Here is a 17,609-nt window from a genome sequence, read left to right on the forward strand (position 1 = left end):
GTTCTGGCGCCCGCCCGCACGGGAGAGGGGGCGCCCCGCGGCGGGCGCGGGCGGGGAAGTGGGAGAGAAGGGCCGCCCCCAGGGAGACCCGCACCCGAGCGGAGAGTCTGAGCCACAGAATCGTAGGCAAGGCGCTCCCCAAGACAGGATCGACATGGGGACGTGGGGCGACACCACAGGGCACCGAGTTGGGGGGGGCATCTCACTCAGACCCAGAGAGGCCCTGCGGGTGAAAAGTAAGGGCAGAGCCTGTCGGTGCCCCCCAGGGACATGGACCAGCAGTCCCCCGCCCCCAGAAAAGAACCTCGCACCAGACCGAAAGGGGAGTTCTCCAAAGGGCTGAAGACGGCCTCCCCACAGCCAGGGACCTGTAGGACCCGGAGTCACAAAGCAGGACCGGAGGTGCCCTTCCAGGAATGCTGGGTCCCAGAGTTTGGAAGGTTTGTGTAGCCCTAGGTCACCTCCAGGGTCTGGGAGCAGCCTCCTCTAAGGAGGAGGCTCACCTGGGCTTCCTTCAAGGCAAAGAGGTGCGCACACAGGTGCCAAGGGTACGGTAAGAAAAACAGGCCCCCATGGTCTGTCCCTGCTTGAGATCCTGCACAGCGTGACCTAAGGAGGTCCCCTGCCACACCTAGAAGGGGTGCCCTGCAGAGGCAAAGCGACTTGACTGCCAACTTGGAATCTCCAAGGTCAGGCTGGGTCTGACCAGCTGTGTGATTTGGAACAAGTGGTTTGCTGTCTCTGAGCATCAATTTCCATGTCTATGAAAAGGGGAGGAATATACCCCAGAGGCACATCACAGGGGTCTGCTGCTGAAATCATGTCCCCCAAAAGCACTTGGCCCATCACGCACTGAATTCTAGCCACTGTTATTAACACCTGGACCCAAGACAGTTGACAAACTTAGTAAGCCTCTTCAGATGGCTCGTGCAAAGTGACAGTGCCCAACTGTGACACCTCCGTCCCCACCTCGGCCCTGAGTTGGGCATTTTTCTCTGGGCTCCCCAGGGCACCTCGCACGGTGACCAATGCCCAGGGTGTGTGACAATGAACCACATGTTGACTGCAAAGGCTGAGTTGGATTCTGCCCAAGCTGGACATTCCAACTCCCCCGGCTGGCCAAGTGGCGGGACTTGCAGAACTCAAGGTGACCGGGATTGTGGATTGCCTCACTCCTGTGGGGGGTCCATGCTCACTGTCAGCTGCTGCCACTCTGCCTGGGGGTAGGTGAGAGTCAAGCATTGTGGGCAATGTCCCTGGCAGGAACTGGCAAGAGGGGTGACCAGAGATCTCTAGCCTTGTTGATCAGAGCCCTCTTCTGGCCCCAGGCAAGGGGTTCCCAACTATTTGGGCTGGAAGGACCTCTGTGTAATCATGACGGTGCGGGGGGGGGGGGGGGGTGTGTGGGTGGACAGAGAAGATGTATCATGGCCAAATAGCGGCGAGGAACCCAGCAGCCCTTGTAAATGGGCATGCAATATGCATCACCCCTGCACCTGTCCACATTCGAAAGCCAGTCCACAGGACGTGTGCCTCCATCTGGCGCTTCTGTGGGTTTGAGACTGAGGTTGGTGTTATATGTGGTAGGACTCAATGCCCTTCCGATGAGGAACCCTATCCTGGGCGCACAAAGCCAAGAAAGCCCCGGGAATTCGACTGTAGGGATCACCCAGTCTCTGAGGAAATACCCAGGGGTCAGAGCATGGGGTGCGCACCCATAATCTCAGCAACTCTAGAGGCTGAGGCCGGAGGATTGTAAGTTCGAGGGCCAGCCTCAGCAACTTAGTGAGGCCCTGAGCTACTCAGTGAGATCCTGTCTCAAAATAAAAAATAAAAAGGGCTGGGGATGGGGCTCCGTGGTTAAGCACCCCTGGGTTTAAACCCGGTACTACCGCTCCCTGCAAATAAAGAACCTTGACAGCCTTGAGGGCCGGCCACAGAGGAAAATACCGTTAGGAATGATAGGGGGGGGACAGCTCTATCATTCTATCAGGAAGGCCTCGTTGAGAAGGTGACATTGGAGCAAAGACTTGAAGGAGGCTCGGGAGGGAGCCCTGAGGATATCTGCCAGGGAAAGAAAGTTGCAGGCAGGCGGACAGCACGTGCAAAGGCCCTGAGGGTAGAGCCCGACGGCCCCAGGGGGTGAGCAGATCCTGATGAGCCAGAGGCCGAGCAGAAGAAAGAGGTCCGAGAGATGACAGGGCTGGGGACAGACCACAGAGGCCTGGGCAGCCATTGTAAGGACTGTGGCATTTACTGAGGGAGGTAGAAGCCCACAGAGGGTCCTGGCAGAGAGGGGCCAACCCTAACTTGGGGCCCTTGTGTGGGAGATGAGAGGCCAGCCAAGGGGCTGGTGAGTGGTGCCGAGGGCTCAGCCCAGGGTGGTGGCCGTGACCTTGAGCGTTCTGGATTGTGTGTGTGTGCGTGTGGGGGGGTCCTGGGATTGGACAGACCTTGAACGTGCGAGGTAAGCCCTCTCCCACGGAGCTACACCCCAATATCCTAGTCGGTCTGAAAGGTGGGTCCAGCAGGATTTTCTCAAAGATGGGCCCCGGGGTGACAGCCACATTCAGCTCCACGTTTCTGGGGATGGATGGATGCAGACCTGGTGGCAGGGGGCAGGGACAGGGAAAATTCAAATTCTTTCACTTTGCGTTGCCGGCCACAGACCTCAGGGCCTTGTGGCCGTAGGGGAGCCCTCTGCCATCGAGCGACAGATAGCCCCTGCCAAGAAAACCCCAATTCTGTCTGGTTCCACGCTGGGCCTTCTACCTGGAGCTGAGCGGAGCCTGCCCCTCAGGGCCACCTCTAGGGCCACCTCTGGGCTCCCTTCCTGAAATGAGTCCAGACCCCTCAGCAAGCCCCTTGGACACAATGTTTATCTCGGATAAGGACACGGTGGTGATGACCTTGGGCCTGGACAGGGGATTGTGGGAGGTGGGATTTGTTCACTAGGCCAGAAATTGGGGCCCTCCTGGTCCACTGGCAGCGGTCAAGGCCCTTCAACAGCCTCCGGTGACCCGCCTGCCCCCATGGCCTACCCCGCCCCCGCACCTGGCGCCCAAGGCTAATGGCCTCCGACTGTCCTTCAGGTCAAAACCACTGGATCCCCGCCTCTGCCTAGAACGCCTGGCTCCTCTCTCCCTGGATGACTTTGGGTGTCCCTGAAGATCCCTCCCCTAGACACAGCCTTCCCTCACCCCAACTGTCCCTGCAGTGGGTCACCCCTCTTTCCGCCTCGGATCTCAGTGAACCCCGAGTTGTGCTCTTTCCCGCCCCTGTGTCTCCCACGGCCTGGGGACCCCCCAGTCGCCCTCTGGCAGTCTGAAGGTCAAACCTGGCCCCAAAGGCGTGTTTTGTTTGGCCAGGATGCCGGCCTCCTTGCAGCCATCATTCTAGAACCATGAGATCTCATTTATTAAAACGTTCTCTCCGGGCACTGGAGCTACACACGCTATTGGGGTTCGTTTGGCCGTAATCGTGCATGGGATGTAATCGTCTCGCATAAAAGTCTGCACCTGAGCTTCTCTTGCAAGATCGAATCCCCGACCTACCAGCCCAGAGCCTTTGTCTGACAGACATTGGCAAATGTCCCTGCGTGGGGGCACAAGGACCCTCGGCGCCCCCAGGCCCTTCTAGCATTGATACTCGTGGGGTCACCAGGGCCACGTGAACTTGAGGACTCAGAATCAAGGCCCAAAGCATGTTTGATAAAACCAACCTGCGATGATGCTGCAAGTCAGGGCGATGGCTCCCCTCGGGGAGTGGCCTAGGGGCTGGGAGGGACCCCGAGGGGACTTTGGGGGGGCTGGTCATAAGGTGTGTTCAGTTCACAGAAACTCAGAGCCATACAGTTGGGAATTGTCCGCTTTGTTATGTTCAACAAAAATTACCTGAAAGACTGTGGCCATTAATAATGGATCTGCGCTTTTCAGGAACTACGGATGCGCTTTGAAGGGACACGTCCCCAGTGTATTCCCACCTGTGACTTTCCCTCGGAATCGGCAGCTACAAAGACACCAGCCAGCTTCTGGGCTTCCGAAGTCACTTCCTGTTTCTCAAACCTTCAAAACGGGAGCCTGGGAAAGCGGAGCAGGCTGGCCTGGGCCTCCTAATTATAGGAAGGATTAGCAGTTTCCAATGATCAGAGGTTGTCGACTCTGACTCCCCAGGTCCCCTGGCCGGATGCCCCCCCACTCCTCAGCCCAGACGCAGGCCCAGAGGTGCGTCTGCAGGGTGGCCTGCTGCTGGGGTGGTCCCCAGGGGACAGAGGGCTCTGCAGTTCCAGCAATCAAAGGCATCTGGGGAGGGGGGTAGAGTCTCAGAGGAGCAAGCGCCCAGCGCCCTGGGACAGTGACTGGCTGGACGTCCCTGCCTGGTCCCGGGGGTGGGGTGGGGTGCTGCGGCTGGAACCCAGGGCCTGCACCTGCGGGGCTAGCGGTTGACCCCTGAGCCACCCCTCAGCCCCTCAGCCTGCTCTGGGAAACCCTGGCGGGCTTCAGGAAGTTTCTCTGAACCAGGATTTTTCCTGAACGAGACCGACCAGGGCTGAGGTGCTCAGGAACCAGTGATTGGGCAGCCATCCAACTCAACTTGACCTTGTCTTCAGGGGCAGGAGGAGGAAGGTCGGGGCCGATGAACATTGATTTGGCACCAACTGCATGTCAAGCACGTTGGCCAAAGGAATGGGATTGATTGAGGCTGTGGGGGATCCTTCCCAAGTCCCCAGCACTCCAGATCTCCGCTGGGGAAACTGAGGCTCCTCAAGAAGGATCAAGGCAAGGTCCAGAGTCCAGGGCCACCCGGGGTCCCCTCAACCTTTCGTGGCCCGGCACATCTCTCTCTCCGTCATCCTCATGAGACGAGCCTTCAGTTAAAGGCCCCCAGTCCTCCCTCCCGCACTCGGCGGGATCTTTCTCCTCGGGGTCTTCGGTCGGTTTATTTTACTCCATTCCTGAGGAGGGACGGGAAGGAAGTCAGGACGTGGGATCAAGAGGATTTGGGGTGTCTGGGGCTCCCTTCTGGGGCTGAGAGTGCTGCGAGCTGTCGTTTTCATCCCTCTGCTGCCCCCTAGGGGCCAAGAGCAGAGCGGCCACCCTGGGACCAGGCGGAGCCCAGCTCCAAGTCCATCTGCACCTCAAGACCTGAACCGCCCCGAGCGACCCGCACTCAGGGAGGTGGTGAGGAGCAGCGGTCTCCACGGGGCAGAAATCTCTGCACACTGCGAACGATGCAACGATACGAGCCAGATATCAGGTGCATACGAAGCCGAGAGATTGATACAGGAGAACATAAAAATTAAACATTGCTTTTAAATATTTTCATTTTCCTTTACAACGACCCTTTGACTTTCATTTAAACATTCTTAATTAATTTTTTTACTGATCTCAATGCAACCGGATATGCTTTTCTGTTTTAATATTTTGTTTTCATCTTAGAATCCCATTCACCAAGTAGGGAACGATGCTGGGTGGGATTTGGTTAATATGCATCCATTTTTTTTCGGGTGCCCATCATTCAGTCCACTAAACAGATCAGAGTGTTGGTACGTGTGTGTGTTTTGTAAACAAATAGATTCACTCCTTTGACATCTTCCTTAAATCTGAAATTGGCTGGAATTTTTCTTTTTCCAGGTCTTAAAGTGTGCAGATGGAGGAGGTTTTACAAGGAATCGTACTTTCGCAGCTTTGGGGCAGATAAAAGCTCAATGGAAACATTTCCAAACTTCTGCTTTCAAACTGTTCTTCCCACCAGGTGCCTTGGCATAGGCCAGTGATCCCAGCAACTCAGAAACTAAAGTAGAAGGATTGCAAGTTCAAGTCCAGCCTGGGCAACATCAGGGCTGGGTCACCAAAGACATTGTAACATAGAGAAAGTTACAATGTCTTTGGTGACCCAGCCCTGTTGTTTTTTTTTTCTTTATAAGGTGATGATCTCTGTAATTGTTATAGTCTCAGAAAGCTGACTAACACAACTAGAATCAAGCCCTGATGTCACACGCTGTCATTTCTGTGGTTCACACAGGTCAGCGCTATGCACCATGGGAAACACAGCGGGGTGACTGACAGCAGGTGGGGTTCCTTCCTTTGCCTTCCCCCCTCCTTTCCTCCTTTCTTCCTTCCTCTCTCCTTCCTTTTCCCCTCCCTCCCTCCCCTTCTTCTTTTTCAAAGTTTTTCCTTCTGAAGTTAAAGGTCTGTGTTGTAGAAATCTTAGAGAATACCAAAAAAAAGTACACAATTTTATTTAAACTGCCTGCAATTTCACGAGTATTTGATATGCATTCCAGCGGATAAGTCAAGGTTTTATCGCAAAATTTCGTGTACATTTCATAAAAATTTAATTACACTGCATATCCACTTTTTAATCTGACTTTTTTTTACTTGAAATCGTATCGAGATCACGGCCCAATGTCATTAGATGTTAATAATAATAGGTCATTAATTAAACATTTAGGAATGCTCTAGGCGCTGGGTCGATCTCTCTGCATATTTCATTTAAGTTTCATAAAAATCCCAGGGGTAGGCTCTGCTCATGTACCAATTTTTCAGACAAAAACGGAGTCTCAGAGAAGTTACACGGCTAGCTTAGGGTCACACAGGAAATAAGTGACTCTGTGAGACATCAGATCTGTTGGCTTGTATTAGATCCTAATGACTGCTGTGTGTTTTACTGCATACAGAGATGTCCTGGTCTACTTTTAAAATATCTTGCTGTTGGATAATTAGGTTATTTCTAGTTTTTCAACAGAAGCAAGGCTCTAATGGACATCCTTTAACACACTTCTTTGTTCCCACAGGCTTCAATTTCTTTTCTTTAAAAAACAAGAACTATAAATACATCTCTGTTTACAGTTGTGCCACAACTTAAAGCTATATCATTTAGGGATACCATTGGTTTGTTCAACTGAAAAGCTCACAGGGATATCTTGCTTTAGGTGTGACTTGACCTGGTGACTCAAAGATATCAAGGACTTGGGTTGTTCTCAGATATTAACTTTCATTCTTTTGTCCTCTAGCTTCATATGGAAATTCATGTGGAACAAAATAGCTGCCTCGATTCCAGACATCACATTCTCATCCCACACCATCTCTTTTTAAGATACTAGGGAAGCTCTAGCAAATGGTTTCTGAAGTCTCACTGTGGATAGGGAGAAGACGGTGTTCCGATTGGCTTACAGCAGTTAAGATCTGTCCCCGGAGCTGTAATGACCCCATAAATATCATGGCTGAGGCTCAGAGGTGACTACAACTGTTGTCTATTGCTGCCTAACAAACTTTCAAAACTCGGTGGCTTAAAGCAACAGTTATTCCCCACAATGGTGTGGGTTGGAACCTGGGTGGCCGGGACCTTTCTCTCCTGGGATCCTTCAGGGACTGCAGGCTCAGCTGTAGGGTCAATGACAATCTGGCACTGGCGCTGGGTGGAGTGCCCCACTTCTCATTTTCATGTGCCCCCGCCCTTCCAGGGAGCTGGACTGGGCCTCTCTTGCGCATTGGAGTCCTGGGTCTAAGAAGGCCCAGGCGGAGGCTGCGCAGCCTCTCGAGGCTCAAGGACTCTCTGAGTTACTCCTCGTGGCCTCTCTGCTGCTGCTTTCCACTGGGCAAAGGAGGAGCCCAGGCCGGGGATGGGAAATAGGCTCCGCCTCTTGGGGGCGGAGCAGGGAGTTGGCTCCACCTCCTGGGGAGGAGCCTATTGCCCCCCGCTGGCAGGGTCGGGACGGTGTGGCCGCCTGTAAGCCCTCTCTCTCCCAGCGCTAGGGCAGATCTGGACCCCAGTCACCTGTGGCCACCCTGAGAGGACAGGCGGAGGCCAGGGCGGAGAGGCCTTCCCAGAGGAGGCTCCTCGGGTGCAGGGACGCCCTCACCCATCTGGGTGGGTGGCCTCCCTGAGGTCAGCCGGCGGCCGGGACGGCATGGCTCCCACACTAGATGAAGTCATGAAACTTTCATTAAGGGGCAGAGTTTGTCCACGTCAGGCAACGAGGCAACGCTGGGCCACTCATTAAGAGGAAATCCTCCCGCACTCGTGCGTCGCGGGTTTGATGGACTGTGGAGCTGGGGGCGGACGGAGGGATTCGCAGAAGAGGCTGTCTCACAGCTGAGCTCAGGCCGAGGCCTCCCCGGTCCCTGAGCAGCAGCCACATCCCGGCTGTGTGTGCCCAAGGAGGTCCCGCACGGCTTTGTCCCTCCAGGAGCCAGAGGATTCCTGCCCCTGTGAATGGAGGCCACAGGAGCCACCAGTCCACCTTGCCCAGAAGGTCTACCAGATGGCCCGGGTGGCCCAGCCACGGGGAGGGCAGAGTTTTAGGGTGCAGGTGGCACTGCTTGGCAGTTAAGACAGATTTATTCTTGGGGTTTCGGAGGGAGCCTTCAGGTTTGTAGTATTGGTGATCAAATCATAGCCATATCATAATGATCATAATATCGCCACTGTTCACAAGGAGGAGAGCACGGAGCGCTGAGAATGTCTTCTTTCACGCCTGTGTCTTTAAATGTGATCATTTGGATCTGGATTGTCCTCCAAAGGCCCATGTGTTAAAGGCCTGTGGCGCTATTTGGAGATAGTGGAACCTTTAAGGGGTGGGGCCTCGTGGAAGGAAGTTAGGTCATTGGGAGCATGACCTCAAAGGGAATTGTAGGATATTCATCTCTTTCTCTCTCTCACTTCCCAACTGCAGTGAGGTGTGCCCCTCCACACATGCCCACCATGGTGTGTTGCCTGATCACAGACTTGAAAGCAACATGGACTAACCCTCCAGAACTATTAGCCAAAATAAACCTTTCCTCTTTTTAAGGTGATGACCTCTGGTATTTTGTGATAGTAGTAGAGAGCTGACTAACACAAACATAGTCACTAGATCAATTTTTCTGAAAATTGTTTTCCAACAGACCAGAGGGTAGTAGTTCTAGAATCTTCTTAGATATGTGTGTGTAAGCATTTTCCACTCCAGCCACTAACTGAATTCTCTGAAATAACGCTCTCTGGAAATGGATGAGCTAGGATCAGTTTCCAAATTCAGACTGGGGCTGAAATCTGCCTGGAAAGAGACCCTCTGAGCCTTTCCCTCTACCCCCCAGTTACAGGGCCACACAGAGGTACCACTTGGAAGATAGATGTGAGATCACCGTGGTCATCTCTTGGTGGTGTGCTGTTGATCAAATATCGCAGCCCGTCAGACCTCTCCGTAGGACAGAGACAACAAACACCTGGCACAATTCATTGGTTTTTCTTCTTTCTTTCTTTCTCCCAGGGCCGTGAGCAAGTGCTGTACCCCTGAGCTACGTTCCCAGCTCACTTTTGTTTTGTGTATTTGAGTCAGAATTTTATTTATTTATTTGTCATTCACTGTGTGTGTGTGAGAGAGAGAGTGGGCAGAACCGAGGCCTAACGTGCTGAGCACGCCCTCTATCCCAGAGCGACACCCTAGCCCCCCACAGTTTCTGAATCAGATTTCACGTGAACCCCTGAACTCTCTATCTTCTCAGGAGCAGTCCAAATCCTACAGTCCTGGGCCTGCGTCCCCACCCCACAGAACTGGCTGGAGCTGACAACGGCTTTAGATAGGGGATGGGTTCCCACTTGGCCACAGTCCCCACCATGCCCTGCTGCCTTGCTTCAGACCTACTCTGCTCATTGCCTTCCTGGCCGGATCCCGGGATCCGCGGAGTCTGCCACCTCTGCTTCCGCGTGGTGGCTCACCGTCCTCCAGAGCTCCACCAGCTCCTGGTGCCAGGGTCCACCCTCCCACCTACAGAGTGACACCCCCAGTCCCACGCAGGAAGGGCCCAGGACCACTGACCAGCACTACACCCCAGCCAGGCACCTGGTTTCAGAGGTTCAGCCCGAGGTCGGCCGACCCCGAAGCTCTGGGCCCAAGGTGAGGCAGAGCATGGGGCAGAGGGCGCGGCAGAGGGACGCAGCTCAGGATGTGGCTGCCAAGAAGCGGAGCCCACGTCTATTTTTATTCTCGGGGAGTTCAGTTTGCAAATGGCTCATCTCTGTCTCGGGGCTACTGGACTGGAACATCCAGCTGCCACCTTGACGCTTCCTCAACCTCGGCAAATACTCACACAGCATCTGCCACAGAGGCGGCAGCCTCGGGCCCTGGCGGGAGCCCCCACCACCACCTGGTTTTGTTCGACCCACAGCTAAGGACGGCCTTGACATTTTTAAGCGGTTGAAAAAAGTCAAAAAAAGAATCATATCTTGTGACACGTGGAAATGATATGAAATTCAAATTTTGGTGTCTGTAAATAAAGTCTTATCCGAACAAGGCCGCTGGTTACACGCTACCTGGAGCGTCTGTGACAGACACTCGCGGCCCTCAGAGCCCTTCTGGGGAAGACTGCTGTTCCCAGCCCCGCCACACCCCAGGCCCTGTGTTGTCCTGCGGTGGCCACCGGCTCCAGGCTCTGTCCCCATCTCCTCTGCATGTCTTCCTGCTGTGTCTCTTACAAGGACACTTGTCCGCAGGTGATCCAGGATGGTCTCATCTCAAGTTTCCTTTTTGCAAATAAAGTGACCTTCGCAGGTTCTGGGAAGTGGATACAGGTCTGGGGAAGGGAGCCACCATTCAACCAATACAATCTGTTCCATGCCTTCTAGAAGATTCCATTCTTTTGAAGGAAGATACGACCATTCAGCAGGCCACCTCTGCCGTGTGCCCCCACCACGATGTATGGAGCGGCCACAGGGCCAAAGCAACAGGGCCAAGCAAACCTTCCCTCCTTTTAAGTTGATTACCTCAGGCATTTTGTCACAGTGACGGAAAGCTGACTGATGCAACCTCCACGCCAAATGAATAACGGGCCCCGTGTGGATAAGAAGAGTGAGCAAGAGGAAGGCAGAGGGAGGAGGAGGGAGGAGGGGGAGGAGGCTCCCACTTGCATATTCCTGAGCAGAGGCCGAGCCCTGGACACCTGGGGGAGGCTGCACCGGGAGGAGCCGCGGGGGAGACCAGTGGCTGGGGTGGGAGTGAGCACGGGACAGAACAGTAGTTATGGCCCTAGGTGCCGCTGGTTACCATGCAACAAGGACGGCTTCCTCCCGGGGTCCTTGCTGGGCCCACGCTTCACCTGGATGAGCCGCGCCTCAGCACGCCCCGTCTGAAGCTCTCGCGGTCAACCTCCTGGGGAAGAGGGGGCTGCTCTTGTCAGAAGACATATGCCCCGTATTTGGCCTCTGTCCCCAGTTCTTGACTAAGACTCCTGAAGATGGGGACATTTGAGAGTCTCGTTGTGGTGTTGGATCTTTGACTCGGGCCCCAACACCGTTCCTAGGCCCCTTGGAACTTCCTGGGAAAGGAGCATCTTTTGTTCTAATGAGCAGGTTGCTATGGGCCCCCGATGGCCTGGGGAGGGGCCGGGAAACGACTGTGTGACCAGAGGGTTGGAACTCCCAGCCCCCCGCCCCGACCCCGACCTCTGGCTGAAGGTTGGCTGGTCACCAACGTCCAGTGCCATCCAACGAGGACTCCGTAAGACCCACAAGGACAGGGTCCACGCTGCCGGGCTGAACAGGCTGGGGGACGCCCGAGGGTGGCCTGTCCCCTGCGTCTCTTCTCCGGGCGGCTTGTCCTCTCCTCTATCAGAATGCGGGGGAAACGTCAGTGGGGTGTTGCCCCGAGTCCTGCGAGCTGCTCTGGCAAAGCCAGCAAGTCCAAGGAGGGGACCCAGGGTCGCGGAGGTGCCACTTGCTGGGCAGAAGCACAGGCCACACCCCAGGCTGGTGACTGGCGTCTGGAGTGGGGTCAGTCTCCGTGGCTGAGCCCTTCATTTGTGAGATCCGGGGCCAGCTCCAGGTGGACAGGGTCAGGATCGATTGGCTCAGGAGGCCAGCTGGGGTCCCTGGGAGCTTCCTCACTGGGCTTCCACGAGGGACTTCCAGGAAACAGGGAGAAGGAAAAGGAGGTCAGTGGAGGACCAAAGACAAATGGGTTCCTCCCGCAGCAGAGGCTTTGGTGGCACTGGGGAGGGCGGGGGACGGTCGTGCGTGACTTTGAAGGAGATCCAACATCCCTGCACTGAACCTCCACCCTCCGGCCTGCTGCTGTGGGGGCCATGGCTGGCTGGACAGGCCAGCACGCCCGCTCTGAGCCACCGCCCTGACCACTTCCCCTCTGTGGGGCCAGAGGGGCTGGGGGGCCGCTCGGATGCCTGAGTTTGGGGCAGGAAGGGAAGGCTGAGCCCCCACCCAGACAAGGTGGCCACGGCAAGTCAGCAGCCCTGACCCGGACACGGCAGGGGGTGGGGAGCCCTGTATTGCACTTTGCTGGTGTTTCCCAATTATTGTTTGAAAATCCTGTCCAGATAACGCACACACACGTCTCCATAAAGAGATGATATCCGCGTCCCCCGCGCCGTCCACCATACTGGCTGCTTCTGTTCTCAGACACACCCAGCAGTCCCTGCCTCAGGACCTTTGCACGGGTTCCTGCTGCCTGAAGAGCCCTCTATGGTCTCAATCCCAGGTCACCTCTGCAGAGGCCTCCCCGATAGCTCATCCTCAGGCGTCCACTCCCCACTACGGTCCATCTCCCACCCCAGCGTGGCCTCCTCTGTGTGGTCCAGTGCTGTGACTGGATATGGTTGGAGTGTAGCCCCCAAGGATTCGTGGGTCGGAAGCTTGGTCCCCAGAGTGGAGATATAGAGGTGGTAGGACCCCAAAGGGGTGGGAACTAGTGGCAATTGGGTGATTGGGAAAGGAGGCAATGCTCATTCTCACGAGAGGGTCACTCTAGCAAGGCTGGCCCCTCCCCAGACTCTCTGGCTTCCTGTCCTGCTGAGGCGTCTCTGTCTCTCATGCTTCCACCGGGATCCCATCCACCATAATGGGAGTCAGATACGAGGGGCCCTTGGGTTTTGGATTTGTAGCCTTCAAAACTGCAAGCTAAATAAACCTTTTTTTACGCATTACCCAGCCTCAGGCATTTTATCATAGTAACAGAAATGGACGAATTGGACTGTTTGCTCTGCCTCCACTGGCCTGCCGGCTACACAGGGCAGGACCGGGTGGTCCGCCCCACTGCTGAGTCCTGTGCGCCTGGAGGAGAGCCTGGGAGGAGGTCAAGTCTTGCCAAATGTCCCTCAGAGGAAGAAATGAAGGAGGAGGGAGAGGCAGGCAGAGAGCCTCCGCAGGGGTCCACCTCTCTTCTTACTGCTTCTGGCAAACATCAGGCAGTCCCCACGCAGCCCGGCCGGGCAGCTGCTCTTCTGGGAAGGTGGGGAAGGAGTCGGGGAGGAGCCCTGGATAGTTCCTTCCAGGACCCCCAGTTCATGTCGGCTCAGACGCCGTGACCCCCGGCCTGGACGCAGTTCCTCAGGAGGTGGGGGCCACTGGGGGGCATGGATCACACACATGGCACTGCCCACCATATTTCCACCATGGGCAGTGCCACATGGCCTTCTGGCCTGTGGTGGGGAGGTGGGGAGGGACGCTCTGAGCTGACTTAAGACTGAGTTTTGCAGGCCCGAGCTTCACTACTGTAAAAATAAAAGGGGACTCACGGGCGCAGTGGCGCACGCCTGTCATCCCAGCAGCTCGGGAGGCTGAGGCAGGAGGATCGCCGGTCCAAAGCCAGCCTCAGCAACAGCGAGGCCCTAAGCAGCTCAGTGAGACCCTGTCTCTAAATAAAATCCAAAACAGGGCTGGGGATGGGGCTCAGTGGTCCAGTGGTCGAGTGCCCCTGAGTTCAATCCTTGGTGCCCCACCCTCAAAAAAAAAAAAAAAAAACCACCTAAGCAACCCCACACACGTGGCCTCCGAGAGCCACCAGCTCTAAGAGCTTTCTGTGTCGCAAGCTTTGAGGCTGTGACACAGCGGCTGGCTCCGGGACCCCTCAGATACCAAAGTCCACAATGCAGGCGTCCCTTATGCGGAGAGTATTTGCATATAATCTGCACACACTCTCTGTCTACTTTAAATCCTCTCTAAATGACTCCGACACCTACTACAATGTAAATGCTGTAACAAAGGGTGGACGTGTAGGAAATAATGACAAGAAAACCCAGCCCGCGTGCTCCGGACAGACGCAGTGTTGTCCTGGCTGTCTCTGACCCGTGGTTGGTTGGATGCAGGACGTTCTATCGGTGGACACGGAGGGCTGCACTGTGTTGGCATTTGGTGTGCACGATGACCTTCATGTCAAAGACAAGGACACCCAGGCTGAGGGGTCCTAACGTGCCCAAGTTCACACAGCAGAGGGTGAGGGACCAGGATCTGGCTCCGGGTCACTGGGATTCAGAGTCTGTCGGGTGCTGTCGCTCGACTTTGAAATTTTTTTTTTCTTTTTGCAGGGCTGGGGCTACAACCAGGGCCTTGGGCTTGCTCAGCACATGCTCTTCCACTGAGCGTCGCCCCAGCCCTGAGCCGTCCTCTTGAAGGAAGGACATCTTTTCCTGTTTATGTGTGTGCTCAGGAGTGTCAGCCGCTGGGCCTCCCTCCCACTGGTCGGGGACACTGCAGCCGCCCAGCTCCCGGTCCTGGGACTCCCTTGGCACTGCCCAAGTCTCAGGCCATCTCTGAGCGGGAAGTTGATCCACTCTCCCTGGTGCCCAGGCCTGGGGAATGCCCAAGGGCCGTGGTGGGGATGTGAGATGAGCCCTGGGTGCCCGGGCTGAGACAGGCTCATCTTCGGCCACCTGTACCCTGTCCACCCAGGGGTCACACTCTTCATTCAGGCCTTCTCCATCCTTTCCAGTCAGGGATCAGCCCCATCACCCAACTGCTGCTGACCTGCGGCCACAAGACCACCATTGCCATGGTCACAGACCACAGAGCCCATAACCTGCTGCTGTTTATTGAGCAACTACTGCGACCCAGGCCCACAGCTGAATCCTGCTGTCCCCCAGCGTCTCACGGGGTCCTTCACCAACTCCACTCTACAGATGAGGACTGAACCTAAGCGATGTGCCTGAGGTCGACGAGGCTGGACTCTCAACATGAGCTTAGAGCCCGGGAGAGAAAAGTTGGCCACACGAGGTGAGCACTGCTTTGAAATATTAAGCCTCATCTGTGGCTCAGTGTTGCTTACATTTTGAGTTACCTTGAGGTGGGGAGGGGACTCACACTGTAGTAGTGCCCCTGTGGTTGTCCAGGGTTAGGGCTGAGGGTCAACCCTGGACTTAGTAAGCGGTCTGTGTGACCGTGAGCCCAGACCTGCCCAGGTGTGGCTCTCAGGACCAGGTCTCCTCAGTGAGAACAGATGGATTCTAGTGTCCCCAAATGGGGACACACTGCTGGCCTCCTTTCTTCCTGAAGCCAGGCCCAGCCCTGGACCCCTCTGGCAGAGCCACACAGAGCCTGGGAAGAGCCATTTCAGGCCTTCCCCGGGTGGTGACTGGAGGGAACCTGCGGCCCCTGTGAGAACAGAGGGAAGGGCAGAACCTGGGGCCCTGCAGAACCTGGCCTGAATCCCTGTCCCCTAGCTCGTTCCAGCTGTGGGACCACAGGCAAGTCATGTAAGCTGGGAGCCCGTCTTTCTGGCTCCGTGGGAACAGTGACCGAGGCCCTGTCTCCTCTGCTGTCAGTGTGAGGTCGTGGATAGCTGAGGCTGCCCAGGCCCTGCAGAGGTCCCCGTGGATGAGAAGGCAGACGGGTTAAGGAGCCCTAAAGCGGGGGGTGTCTGCAGAAGGCAAACCCTTGGGCTGGTCCCCTCTGCGGAAGGCAGGGGACCATTTTGGGCAATGCCACAGAACAGATCAGTGACCTAACACCAGCCCCAGAGACTCCCCTGCTCCGGGCCCTCCCCGGGCAGCTGGGTGAGGGGAGATTAAGATGCCGGGCACATCCTTCTCCAGGAGCCGCATCACTTCCACTCGAGTGCCCTTCAGAGGCCGGAAGCAAGGTCACTGCGACTGGGGAGCCTGGGAGTCATCTACCCTGCGTGGCGCGCTGGGACTGGGGCGGGAGGAAGCTGTAGCCTTGGCAAACGGGGCTCCACCATCCTCGGGGTTTCCAAGGTGACCTGTGTCTCAGGCGCCTGGCCTTGGCCCTTGAGGATCCCAACACAAGTGTGGGTCGGAGATGAGGCCCGGGTCCGTGTTCCACACAGGCTGGGTCTGCCCCACGGGCCAGTCTGCGGCTTAGAAGGAGACAGACTGACAGCTGGGGTCTCCAGGGACGTGCCAGGTCCGGGGGCAGGAGGACCCTGACCCTACTCCTGATGGATGAGATATGCGCATAAATGCACAGAAAGGTCAGGAAGCCCACCCCCATTATTGAGTGCCTTCAGAGGCTTATTTATCTACAAAGACACCATTATTTCCACACTAAAAGGGAGGAAGAAGCACTTCGTATTTTGTGCACTGCTAGGGATGGGACCCAGGCCTTGAGCAGGCCAGGCAAGTGTCCTGCCACAGCCGCACCCCGGGCCCTGATTTCTAAAAAGGAAATCTACCTGTTGTCAAAACGCTTGCCACGTCAGGCCTGCGGATCTCCTGGGTGGTTCGTCTAGATGATTAACTTTCCACCCTCCCCTACCCGTGACCCTGCGCAGGTTGTCACTGCCCTGCAGAGGCCCCCGGAGCGGGCAGCAGCTCTGACGAGGAGGCACAGGAGGCACGGATCTGCCCTGAGCTGCCAACACGCCACTGCCCAAGGCCGAGCCAGTTAATTAACAAGGCTTTGAAAAGATGTTTGCAAGTGATAGCGAAGAGCGCGGAGGGGGGTCTTGGAGCTGAAGGGGTCCTTCCCTAGGAGCTGCACTCCCGCCTCCCCCGGAGCCCAGGAGAAGCCCAGGCCCCAGACGCCAAGGACCGGGCTTCCTTAGGCTGAAAGTTAGTCAAGGGCACCCAGTGGGACTCCAAGCCGCTTCCTGGGAGCATCTGCTGCGAACTGAGCCCCAATGCTGGGTGCTGGGGACGCAGGCCCACCTCTGCCTTCGAGTTCCCCTATTGGTGGGGGGACACCTGGCACCAGTGACCAGAAGGGACAAAGGGGCCCTGGGGCAGTAGGAGGAGGAGCCAGTAGCCACTCAGAGCTGCCTGGGAGGCACCAGGTGGCCAGATCACACCCCCCAGAATGCTGCCGGCCACCCATCTGTCCCAGGGCTCCTTGTCTTCTCCGTGACATTCAGTCAGGGATTCCTCTCCCATGACCAAGGAGACACAAGTCCCGGCATAAACCTGCTGCCCCACAATTATCACTGAGAATGTCTCTGCTCACCATGTCTTGGTTTCAAGGGAAAAGATGACAGCCATGTTCCCCAGTGTCCCACCAAACCTTCCTGGTGACCCGCAATGTGTCAGCTCCAGCCAGATGGAAAATCCTATCCCTTCCCTGCCTCTTCACCCTGTCCTGGAGACCCCACCCGGCCCCCCCCGTCTGCCCACTGCCAAGTTCCTGGCAAATCCACATGCTCCAGGGAGCTGCCCGATGACCGTCACCTGGGGAGAGCCCACCTGTTCCCTCCAGCATCTTCTATCTGTCCCCACCCACCACATGCTGAGCACATCACTCTGCAGCTATCTGCGGGTCTGTCTCTTAGCCCACCCCCTGCAGCCAGCACCTGGCTTGCAGAAGAGTTTGACAAATGACGTGTGTTAAATTGATGACTGGCCACCAATCAGGGTCCTGCCAAAGCCCAGGGAGCCAATTAGAAGCATCCTCCT

Source organism: Callospermophilus lateralis, chromosome 19 (assembly GCF_048772815.1).
Source record: "Callospermophilus lateralis isolate mCalLat2 chromosome 19, mCalLat2.hap1, whole genome shotgun sequence".
Taxonomy (NCBI): domain Eukaryota; kingdom Metazoa; phylum Chordata; class Mammalia; order Rodentia; family Sciuridae; genus Callospermophilus; species Callospermophilus lateralis.